Below are 12972 nucleotides of genomic sequence, written 5' to 3' on the forward strand. Positions count from 1 at the left end.
AAATCGCTATAGCTAGAACTCATTTAATCACTACCTTACTCTATGCCTCACCCATATACACCAATCTCTCAAAACATAATCTAAACAAACTTGCTACTGCCTATCACTCCATTGCTAGATTTGCCACAGGATCTCCTTTTAGAACACATCACTGCAACAATCTAAAACAACTAGGATGGCTTGAATTTCAAAACCAGATACTATCTCAACAACTCACTATTATACATAAGAGCTTGTACTACCCCACCTATACACCTATACTGACTACCCTCATCACCCCTTATAACAATCTCAAGAACCTACGCTCCTCAAATAAGCCACTTATTACTATTAACAAATCCAAGAACTCAGCTGCAGATTCTCTGTTCTCTAACTCCATAGGCAAACACTGGAACAAACTTCCCTCTGAACTCCTAGCTCTAACCTCCACAAGACTCTTTAAACTAAGAATAAAACAATTTCTCAGTTCTCACTGGCTTTGCCCTTGTACTAACCCTGACTAAATATCTTCTCTGCTCCTAGCAAGAATATATTCCACCACTTTACATACTCTTGCTGCCTCTTAGATACCTTTATCTCACTATATCATATGATACATTTCTATAATTTATTAACAGTATATACTTTCTGTTATCCTGCTTCCAAATGAAAACTACTAATTTGTTTCTATTCCTATTGCATTGCATATCACCTCAGCACAACCTTGGTATCCTTGTAATGTCAACTGAACCTAATCAGTATGTCTGTATTCTGCTTGACCCTTTTTAATTATTATTATAGTTCTTTTAATTTTAAACAATTTATTACAGTCATATATTGTATGTAAATGGCTGTAACTGTTTAGAGCTATTTTACTACTGTTATTCTGCTTTGAACTTATTATTTTTTACTGTAAAAAGTTTGCTGTGCTGGAGCTTTTCTCCCCGGGCCTCTACTGAAAATGGATTTTATTCCAGTTAGACTAGCCCGGTCAACAAATGTAAAATAAATAAAATAAATAAATAAATGGAGACCAAAGATAAGGAAAGTCTTGGAAAAAGGGACAATCATTCATGGTAGGTTTAATAATTAATTAATATTAATGACATTAAGATTTTGCTTAAGCACTAAAAAGTTAAAAAAAGAAAAATATAAAAAAATATATTTTTTTTTAAAAAGAATGCTTTTTACTGAGTCACTCTAAAAAGTAAAAAATAAGGAAAAAGTGTGAAAAGTTTGCAAAAGAAACGCAGTCAAGCTGATTTCAGAAAAGCATTCAAGGCTGGTTTTATTGATTCCTGCTACTTATTCTGCTACCGCATTACTACAATCAAGATTAGCAGGCAGTCTTGCTGAAAGATTGCAAAATGCAGATGTGTCCTTCAAATTTAATCAAAACTTAAATGTAAATTACGAAACTTAAGTGTCATGCTAAATAAAAACATTGCCATTTCTATATAGGTTGCAAGCAGATATAGAAAAAATGTCCTATATTTTAGTGAGTTTTATACTGTTAGAACTTAAAAAAATCACTGCTCTACTTTGTTTTCTCTGTATTTATGTGAAGCTGCAGAAGTACAAATGTTATATTCTTCACTAGTTTAGTAAGCACGTGGTTAAACATAAACTGCGTCTAGGAAAAACTTACAATGTGTGACAAAATCTAACAGGAGAAAAACCTGACCACATGAACGTTGTCATTAGCTTTTCTTATATCTCATAATAAGAACAATGAGTAACAAAGAAATCCATTTTGCCACAGAATGGCATGCAACAAGAAGGCAATCAACATGCATTTAAAACAAGGGACATAAGAAAGTGAAAATAATTACTGATAACATTATAAATACATCTCATAGAAAACAAGTGGTGAAGGTTAATTCTAAGATCTACCTTTTATTTCAAAGACATGGGGCTTCTTTTGCAAAACACAATTCAGAATTACAAACTATGTAATTTCATGAGGATTTAACTTTTATTTGACTACTATTTAGAAAAATAATAACTGAATATTTGAAGTATTTGCTATATGTGACAATCATAAGAATTCTACAGACCACAGTCCTTGTTATAAACAGTGGTACAGTGCAAATAAACAATAGTCCGGCACTGAGCATGTACTGTATCGTTTAATCAGTAATAAAGTTGCAGAAGACATGCACACATAGTCTTCCTGTTACGATGAAAGGAATCACTGCCTGTGTATTCAATTTCAAAATTTCAGAAAACTGCCAAAATCAAAAAGGAAAAAAAGTCTGTAATGAGAAAAAAGCTCAGCATGATCCCACTTACAAAGAAGTTGTCTGAGTATTTTTTCCTGGCATAAGTCATTAGCAGTTCTATTAAAAAGCTGAAACAGGCTCTCTCTGTACTTTAAGTATTGAAAGGCAGTATACGTACTTTACCTGCTGTGTCAAATGATGTGAAAAATTCCTTTCTGGTTCCTTTCTACAGTAAATTATATGCTGACAGTTGCCACAATGTGAACAAGGCTGGTTCATAAGTTCCAGCAAATAATGCACAGATAATTATGTGTACCTTGGAAATAATCAAGAAAGAACTCAACATTTACTTTCTGAGTACCACTTGAAACTACAATTTAGTTGTACAACATCCATAAGTTGAACAAAGCCAATGGAACCATAGGGAGCAGACAGAATCCCTAAACTCTGCACTTCAGAATGTATTTCTGTAATAAAATCTATTTCCTGAAAAAAGGTTTTCAGCTTTTGAAAGATGTATTTCATGATGATGCAAAACTAAGAAGGTGATTTATGGATAGACTTAAGAATGGCACGAGTGTGTTAATAGTCTAACATGAAAGGTATATCTATAGTCAAATAGTTATTACATGTAAAAGAAAAAAATAATCTCATAAGAATTTACTGATATACAGAGAAATGAGTTATGTAAAATAAGGAAATAAGAGAGTCTTCAGAGAATACAGAGATGACCACAGTTCAATGAAACACTCAAAATGCAAAATGCAGCATGCTTGTTCAGAAAATATAGTAGGGGAATTGCATACTGCATAGCAGTGCAAGACATGCAAAAATTTTATTTTATACTGTATTACAGAAAACAGAAAAAAAGGCGTGATATGATATTAAGAAAGGGAAGGATGAATTCCACAGAATGTAAAAATAATGTTAACTGATGACAATGGAGGTGCATTTCATGCCTTTATAATAGTTATCAGGGGTCTTTCATGGAAAGTGACATAAGGCATGGCAGCTTAGCCTGCAATCTTGCTCAACAGTTTGCAAAACTCTCAATTCTTTGTTCAAGAATCAGCGATAAAGCCAAAAGTAATAGTGGGACGGCATACCAAAATCAAAGACAATTTTAAATATTATTCTAGCTCACATAGAAAGTTAATAGAATAGGCTTTGCATCGGCATTCATCTTCTGAAGAAGAAGAAGTATGGCTACCATTGTTTATTGACTATAATCCTGAGTGATTCACCTGAAAATTGATTGTTTTGAGGGCCAGGACAAAATATGACATAAAATCAGAGACAATCTGTAAAATTAAGGAAGTTATGCCAACGCAATGAGTGTATGAATGGAACCATCTTAGTAGTGAACACCACATCGGATAAACAAATACATTAGTTCAGAGATGGCAAAGACAAGAACAAGTAAATTATCTGATTTAGTAACTGGCAAATATATTTATTTGATATTTATGTTTCATTAAAAAAGTGCTGCATATTCTTGTGTAATATAAAATCAGATAGAACAAAATCAAGATATGATGGCATAAAGGAAAATTATCCAATATGTTGTCAAGTGCTTGTACAGTAGTCTGGTTTAGTGATGTTTATCAATATACTTCATCTACACAATGAGTCTGGCAAACAAATGCAAAAGTAAAATGGTAAGCAAAATGTTAATAAATCCAAACAGCGGATTAACAGGAAACCAAGAATGGAATTATAAAATAGCAGAATGCATAACCAAAATGAGGACAGGAAGTGGAAGAGAGGGAAATGGAAAGTACTGATAAAATTGGGAGATCATTTGGGAGGAGTATTTTAAACAAAATAAGCTGCCATGTGTCTGTTTATTTGTTGTGAGGGGAGGGTGGCAATAACAATAATTTAATAAAACTATTGCCACAGATTTATGGCAGGATGATCCTGTCAAACCAATCCAAGCTAATTGTATCCTTTGATTAAAAAATAATAACACAAAGGAGCCACATAGATATCATACTGGATAGCAGGATCATTGTCTTTCTCTTTCAAGCTGTACAAGCTGAAGGGTCTGGTGAAACAACTAACTTAAGTGACCAAATGAGAAGCTGAAGGATAAGAACCCACAAGGTAAGTGTATCTCTTATCTTAGTAAAGGGGGAGGGAAGGCACTGATGGATTTAACAATTGCCAGGTAGGATTTCTTATATTTACACCAAACTGTTAAAATGTCATGAAAATGAGTATTTGTCTCCTCCAAATGAGTATAGTTTCAGTTGGATATTTATTTGTCCCCGGAGCATGTTTTTGGTATTAGGCATGACATCCCTTGCATCTGCTTCTGGCTTTGTATTTATTGCAGATCATGGGGTACGTTGCACCAAAACCAGCAAAGCAGCACGTAAATTCCATTGCAGAGTTATTACCACTTGCCCAGCAACTAGGCATAAGGTATATAATTCTGGTTGGCCATCTACTGGAGCAAACAATAGAGTAGAGTGGGTTGTTGTATGTCTTGACCTTCTATCTGTTGTGGTGTCCTGTCTTTATTGTGTATTTCTGCCCCATCCCTCACAACTTTGATTTCTGGTTCACTCAGTCTGGCTTCAGCTTACACTGTCAGCCATCAAAATTTCATAGGTTGCCTAGATTTAGTCATTGACTAGCGAATTGCAGAATGCTCTTGTGGCTTTTTATTGGATTCCTACTAGGCTACAATCCTGAGTCAGCTTCCCCTATCTTTGCATTATATCTGTCTTTGTCCCTGTTAGTCCAGCAGGAGTGTTTTATTGTTTTTTTTTTTTTTTATTTGCTTTGTTTTGTTTTCTGGCTGGGAGGATGACAGAACCATTGAGATTTCTTTCATGTTCATTTCACACAGTTTAGTGTGCAGGTGTGTGCGCCTTGAAGACTGTCATCCCATTTTATGAGGTACTGTTAGGGTCTCCTTCCTGGATATAGGGCTCCTGAGATGTGACAGACTTCCCTTGAGCTGCAGCTATACCCTGGCTTGGGTATTACATCATGTTTAGTTTGCGGTGATTCAGTGTCTTTGGGTTGAGGTAGTGTGTTAGTGTAGTCATGTTCAGCTCCTATGTCTTGATTGTGAGTAAGTCATACCTCTCTGCAGTCTACAGTATTTTAGGGTGTTCCTAGTTGTTTGATTTGCTGCCTTTATGTTTATGGAGTTTCAACTCCAGTAAAGTTATATCATCTGTAGTCAGTTTATAATGCCAGATTTATTTATTTATTTTATGTTGACCAAGTAAGTCCCAATAGGCCAGTAGACTCTTTTCAGAAGAGATCCAAGGTTGGAAATTTAACACAGGCACTGGGGAAATTCCCCTACTCCTTGAGAGACTCTGTGAGGTGATCACTAGGCGGCGCAAGATAGCTGTAACGGGTGATCACTTAATGTAAAACAAAACATGTGAGTGGAGGTGAGACGGAGAAGAAAAAAACAGAAACTGCATTTCAGAAGGAAATAAAATGCTTTGGAGGTAAATATTGTGACATTGAGGGGATTGGGTGATTCTGTTTTACAAAAAATAATGGTATAAGCAGAACCATAAGAACTGGTGGTCATGCAGTGGAGTGTAGTAATGGACAAATTAATTGGCAGTGAGGAAACGATAGAAAGACTGAAGGATTCTGTAAGCAATGGTATGGATACAGGGGGGGGCATGTCTGGACTATGGAGTAAATGGTTTTAAGGACATACTCTGTGTTGGGATTCAGAAAGATAGGCCAGATAGCAATAAACAAAGAGAGAGACTGACAGCAATGTTTCCAGAGTAAAGACTTATGCAGCAGCCATAGCAGTTTCTAGTGTAAGATTACAGAAAGAAAGGGATGTGCAGGTGCAGAGGAGACAGACTGGAGCTGTCAAGATCTGAAAGAACAGGCCTTTGTTTAGTTTACTTGTTACAACTTAGAACAACTGTGATAGAAGAAATGTTTATGTCAAGATGTGCATAATAAAAAAGTTGGGAGCGTTGCAAATGTCTGGAATGGGGGATGGGAAGTTTATGTAACTCTGATTTTTTTTTTTTTTTTTTTGTTAAGTAAGTGATTTTCTGTAGTGTTTATTATTGGCCAAACTGCCAGTGAAAAGTAACATGAAATATAAAATGAGACAACAAAGAATGTGTAATAGCCATAATACCTAGAGACATTGCAACACTGTTTTTTTGAAGTGTAAGAAAAATGAAAGTTTTTGGAACATTATTCAAAACATTGATATGGACATGGTGCAGTAAGGGAAATATAAGATCAGGAGTGAAAAAGAAACGGGATAAAATTGTATTCATTGCTATTTGTTTTTTATGGAAAAGAAGATGCAAAGAATTGATATATAACAAAAGAAAAGATGATGAGGAAGTGATATACAATATAAACAGATGACTATGGTGGAAAGGGAAGGAGATGAAATGAGTTTTACATTTATTTAGGAAAATGAACATGTAATTTTTTTTTGTAATGTATAAAATATGGTAAAGTGTAAATATAATGAATGCGCAAATAATGAAAGATAAATGGAAAAGTTTTAACACTATAAAGCGACCTATACTCTTTTTCAGAAAGCGGCATTATATCTTTGAATCCATCTGAGCGACCATCAACTGAGGTGGATGGCGCCTCATTATAACATTTCATTTAAAGGACTACACACTCAGGATTGTAACACTTCCTTTATACTGCACTGCAGTGTGAGTAGTCCATCTCCTTCATGTGAGAATAGAACCTAAAGCCTTCTGCATCAAAGGCAAGTGTGCTACCTATTGCACCACTGACAGATGTAGTTCCTCACATTGCTTGGTACTCAAATCATGCAGTGGTGGTGGTATCTCTGTACTTCTGGTCCCAGTCAATTCAAGGGCTTTTGGGTTATATTCCAGTGCCTTTCTGTTATCGCTGCGTCAGGCAGGTTCCTGTCACCTTGTAGGCTAAACAGGCAGACCAACACAAGAATTTTTTTCAGGGTTTTCTCAAGATTTTCCATCAAATTGGATGCCCCCTCAAAAAGTGCAGCTTGCAAAAATATACAATCTGGTGTAGGCCTTGAGGTTGTTCTAAGGTAGTTACTTAACAAAGAGGTGTATGCAAGGAGGTTGATGATACATTTTGAGTATCCCCTTTTGAGCCAGGAAGAAATTTCCACACTGTTTATTTCCTAAACAGAATGAAAGAGAATAACAACTGAGTCATTTATTTATTTTTATTTTATTTTACATGTGTTGACTGGGAGAATCCGACTGGATACATATCCATTTTCAGCGGAGGCTCGGGGAGAAAAGCTCCAGAATTTATAAATATACAAAGGCAAGCAAACACATACAGAGTCATTTAACAAATACAGAGCCCAAATACAAAAACATAAGATATTAGAAGTATATAGAGAAAAAAAGTATTTCAGCTGCAAATTGTAGTAGCAGGACATGTTAGTTGTATGTCCAGTAATTTCTATTTGAATTAATAAGAGTATGCATAATTCACCCATAGATATGTGTAAATTTACAATATTGTGTTTGAGTATGATGGATTATGAAAGAGTTGGGGAGTACAGTGAGTAACAGAGAGCTTTCAGGAGTGTAGTAGAACTCCTAGTAGATGAGGTTTGCGTATTAAGAAAACTAGTACATACAGCAAATTAATATGCAAAGGTTGATAGAGAAAGTCCTGAGAGAAAAGCAGTTGTAGAAGGTCAACCTGGGGGAAGGCATGGGCATTGTCTATTGATAAATAGGTGTTTCTTTAGTAGTTGTTTAAACTTAATGATAGAATTTGCTGAGGTAATATCAGGGGGCAGTGAGTTCCAGACTTTGTCTATGTACTTAGGAAAGAGGGAGTCTCCTGCTGAGTTGTTGGTTCTGGTGATCTTGATTAAGGTCCTGTCACTAGAACATAGTTGTCTTGGGTTTTCGTGTATTTTAAGCAAATTAGATAGTGCTGGTATTTTGTGTGGCTATAGTAGGAGTTTTTTAGCAAAAACTAGTTGGTGGAAGTTAATGAGATTTTGAAGTTCACGCCACTTTAGTTGGTTTAGTGAGTGGCAATGATGTGAACGGTGGGGAGCATTTGTGGCAAATCTGGCAATTTGATTGTAACATGTCTAGTTTTGTAACATCTGTTTTGGATAGGTTGGTGAAGACGGGGGCATCATACAGAAGTGCGGATAGTAGCAGAGTTTGAGCCATAGTCATTTTAGTCTATTGGTTTAGGTATGTTTTATTTTTGTACAGACTGCCTAATTTTCTGTGTATGTTTTTGATGGTATGATTTATGTGCAAGTCAAACTTCAGTTTGTTGTCAATTGTAACACCCAGTAGTTTTGTGTGGGAGTCTGAAGAGAAAGTCCTGAGGGAAAAGCAGGTGAAGAAGGTCAACCTGGGGGAAGGCATGGGCATTGTCTATTGATAAATAGGTGTTCCTTTAGTAGTTGTTTAAACGTAATGATAGAATTTGCTGAGGTAATATCAGGGGGCAGTGACCATCACTAGACATAATACTGAAAGAATCAGTGTCTAAGTTGGATTTATTTTGTTTGAAAATTAGTAATATGGTCTTTCTGGGGTTCAGTAACAGATTTTTACTGAGAAACCAAGCTTCAGTGGTTTTGAAGACTTGTTGGGTAGTGGAAACGAGTGTGAGGGGGCTGAGCAGACTAGTGTTGAGTCATCAGCGTATTGTATGACAGTTGCATCTTGGGTGATCTTATTTACATCATTAATCAATATGGAAAATAATAGAGGGTCTAATATTGATCCTTGTGGGACTCCAGTTGTAATAGTGAGCAGTGTGGATAGTTTGCTATCCCACCTAACTGCTTGCTGTCTACCTATTAGGTAATTTTGAAACCAGGCTAGTGAGTCAGAAGTTTGGGATGGTTGACCATGCCAAAAGCTTTTGATAGGTCTCAAGATATGGCTGATGTTAGTTTGCCTAGATTCCCTGTTCTGGTTGATTGAGTTGGTAAAGGAGAGGATGGCAGTCGTTGTACTATGGGCTGGTCTAAACCCATGTTGGGTAGGAGTGAGAAGTTGTTTTTTCAGTAGATATTGCATAAGTTGCTGGTACATATACTTTTCTAATATTTTGGCAAGTGGGGATTATATGACAATAGGGAGATAGTTGGTAAGGTCTGTACAGGTCCCACCTTTGTGTAGTGGGGTGACATATGCTATTTTCTAGATTGTTGGAATTTTGCTTTCTGTTATTGATCTTATCAGGAGAATTCATATTGGATATGCTATCTCATTAGCAGCTATTTGAAGGTATTTGGCTGGAATGTTGTCGGCAGCTAGGCTAATTGGTTTGAGTTTACTTAATAGTCTTTTTATATAATCTGTGGGAATAGGTTTGAATTGGAAGGTGGTATTGATATTGGTAGCAGGCTTGGGGTTGCTAGTAGTAGATGTCGTGGGTTGTTGATGAACTAATTTTGAAATTGTTTCTATGAAGAATCTATTAAAGGCTTCTGGAATGTCAGTGCTATCATTTACAGTGGCTGGTGTTGGGGTACTTGGTCTGCCAGGGTGGAGTAAAGTATTTAGTGCTGCCCAGAGTTTTTGGGGGTTGTTTTGGTGTCTATTTTGCAAATTGAAAAAATAGTTCCTTTTGTCTAGTAGAATTTGTTTTTTTTGCTTCGTTCCTGAGTTTTTGGTATTCTTGTTTGGTTGCTATGGTTTTAATGGCTTTCCACTGATGCCAGGCTCTATTTCTTTGGGCTATCATGATTCTAGTAGCACTTGTGATCCAGGGGGGCTATTTTAATTTTTTGATGCTTGTGTGAGCAGGGGCATGGGTTTTTAATACGTTTAGGAAGGTAATGTTAAATAACTCAACCGCTTCGTCTAGTGGGAGTGCCTTTAGAAGATTCTAGTTTTGGTATTGTAGTTCAAGTTTGAATTTTGTTATGTCAAAGTTTCTTTTGTTTCTAATGGTCTGAATTGGTGGTTCGGAGTTGGTGTTGGATTTGAGTTTTAGTAAGAAGGTGGGCTCGTGGTCACTGAGGTTGTCTAGCAGGACACCTGCTTGATAGAATGTATTGGAATTGTTTATTAGGGTCCAGTCTAGGAGGCTTTCTTTGCTTTTATTATTACCTGGCCTTGTACTAGAGTTAATGATTTGGGAGACATTATACAGATTTATAAAGTTAGAGGGGTTGGAGCTGGAACATGTATGCCAGTCTATGTGAAAGTCACCTAGGATGATTGTTTCTTGGGGTAGGTTTTGATTGATCCAATGCAGAAGGGCTTCTAGGGTGGGGATGTTATTGCCTGGTGGTATGTACCCTGTTATAATATTCATAGATTTTTTTTTTTTGGTAAGTTCAGGTTTGGCTAGTAGTAGTTCTGTGGACATTAGCAGGAGTATAGGAGGGTCAATAATGGTAACCTTTAAGTTGTTTTTATAAAGTAATGCTACACCACCCCCTTTTCTGAAAAGTCTATCATTACGTATTACATTATAGCCTGGGGGAAGGAATTCGCTATCAGGAGTAGTAGGTTTTAACCAAGTTTCGGTTAGGGATAGTAGATTTGGGAAATACGTGTCTATTAGAGTATGTAGTAGATGTACTTCATTATTAATGCTACGTATGTTTAAGTTCAGGAAAAGTTGGCTTTTCTTTGGTCTGGAGAGTAAGGTTGAATTATTAGATGGGGGTGAGGAGGAGGAGGAGTGTATGTCTGGGTTTGGTCCAGGATTAGGGTGTATGTCACCTGCTAATCTTAGTTGGTGACTGATATGGTGAAGGAGTTTTGATAGCTTAGCAAGAATGTGTATGTACTTATGTGTGGAAAGTGATGTTGTGGTTGTTTTGATCAGTGTTGTGGGTGCTAGAGGGATTGTGCTGTGATGGTAATTACTTGAGGATATGTGCAGGCTATAGTGTTTGGTGTGGGTGGTGTAGTTGGATGTATGTTTTGATAGGATGGTAATGGTGGTAGGAAGAGTGATGTGATAGGAGGTGAGGTGATAAGTTATAGCTAGTAGTGCAAGGGTGATGGTGTTGATTGCACACATGTTGAGTGGCTGTAATGGTATGTGTGCAGGGATTAGTGGGAGGAGTGTGTTAATTAGTGGGTGGTGTGTGTAGTAAATGAGGATTGGTAGATGGTGTTTTTTGGGTTGTTTTGTGATTAGTTTTGGGTTTAGTGGGAGGAGTGTATAGGTATAAGTTTTGAGGTAGTGGTTGTTAAATCCAAATTGCGATTCCCTTCTCAAAAAAATAATAAGGGGCTCAACTGAATATCACAGGCTACCAATATCACATTTCTTGGTTCGAAATGTTGGTAAATAAAGTCCTAGTTAGTAAAGCCACTTTGTAGCCTGAGTAACATCAAGTCCAACAGTTCATAAAAAAAACAGCGTTAGTCCCCGTTTACAAAAAGACAAAAAATGGCAATGTGCAGGCATTCATGAAATGACGACAGAATCACCTCCATATATCTCCTTATGCCGGCAATCGTCTAAAGCCTGATTAACACTCCATACATGACACCAAAATAGCCGCTGGCAAACTGGGTGTTGATATACATCCATAAGCCCACAAATGAAATTGGTTATATGAAGCCAATATTGTGTATAAGTATATATCATTCATAGAAAAATCACTGACATTGTTGATGTTCACTTGCATAAACCACTCCAAAATTTTAGAGTAGTATACACGACCAATTATTCCAAAAGGAATAAAGGTTTAAAATGCTCACAGGTACTATGACATGGTAGAGCCTTCCTCATGTACATTAATGCTCGACTTTTACTTCTCCTCCTAACGTCTTTATAATAACAAAAGTTCCACTTGCTGTGAAAAACCTTCCAATATGGATACCACACAGTATACAATGGACAGTTTAAACAGTTTAAACAGCCAAATTGCCACAAAAATAGTTGGCCCAATGCAAAGCAAAGACTAAACAGTATAATATTACTACAAAAACTGTAATGATAAAGCCCACCTCATATAATTAAAGTTCCAACTTCAGGAAATCGATTGGTATTCACCTCTTCTGATAGAATTTTTGTTTTGCGGATAGGGGAATTGCAGCTCTCATTTTTACGATCTTTGCAGGTAAGAAGCATGGCTTTGGTTTTGTAAGTACCATTTTGCCACCTTTCTCTGAAACATCTGTCTGGAATTTGCCAACCTCACGATGGTCTTCTTTACCACATTTTCTTTTCTGTTGTATTCTTGCTTTTCTGTTTTTTAATGTAATGTAAAGTACAACCATAAATTTACGATACCAACTGCTTTCGAGGGCTAGTATTCATAAAAACAAGTAAAGGCTGGCCTTTGTACTCTGGAATCAATGATTTGCGAAGGTACACTAGACAAGGATTCTCTTCTTTACCCAGAGAACATCAGTAAATGGTAGAATTAACAAGAATGAGGCTCAAGTTCACTATACCAGTATATTCAGTATATTTTGTTAGTTGATGCTATTCTAATCATTAGATGGTACGATGAACAGTGGCTGGAGAAGTAAGGCACTGAGTCAGACATTCATTCTTTCAATGGCACTCTTACATTACAGTGATTTCAAGAGTACTACAGTGCCCGAGAGACTTATGTCACCAAGTTCAGTTATTCAGAGGCTTGTTGTGCTATTGGGCATAGTTACAAATAATGGCATACATTTCTGACATATGTATATGTGTGTGTGTTCATGCATACTTGCAAAACCCTTCATTGGTATGTGTTAATATGGCAGATGGATTTCAAAAAACATCACTATTGGTGTTTGATCAGAATATTGCAGAGAACTGGAGAATATTTGAGCAAGAGTAT

The sequence above is a fragment of the Protopterus annectens genome, chromosome 4.part0, assembly GCF_019279795.1.
Source record: "Protopterus annectens isolate FY-2018-M chromosome 4.part0, PAN1.0, whole genome shotgun sequence".
Lineage (NCBI taxonomy): Eukaryota > Metazoa > Chordata > Ceratodontiformes > Protopteridae > Protopterus > Protopterus annectens.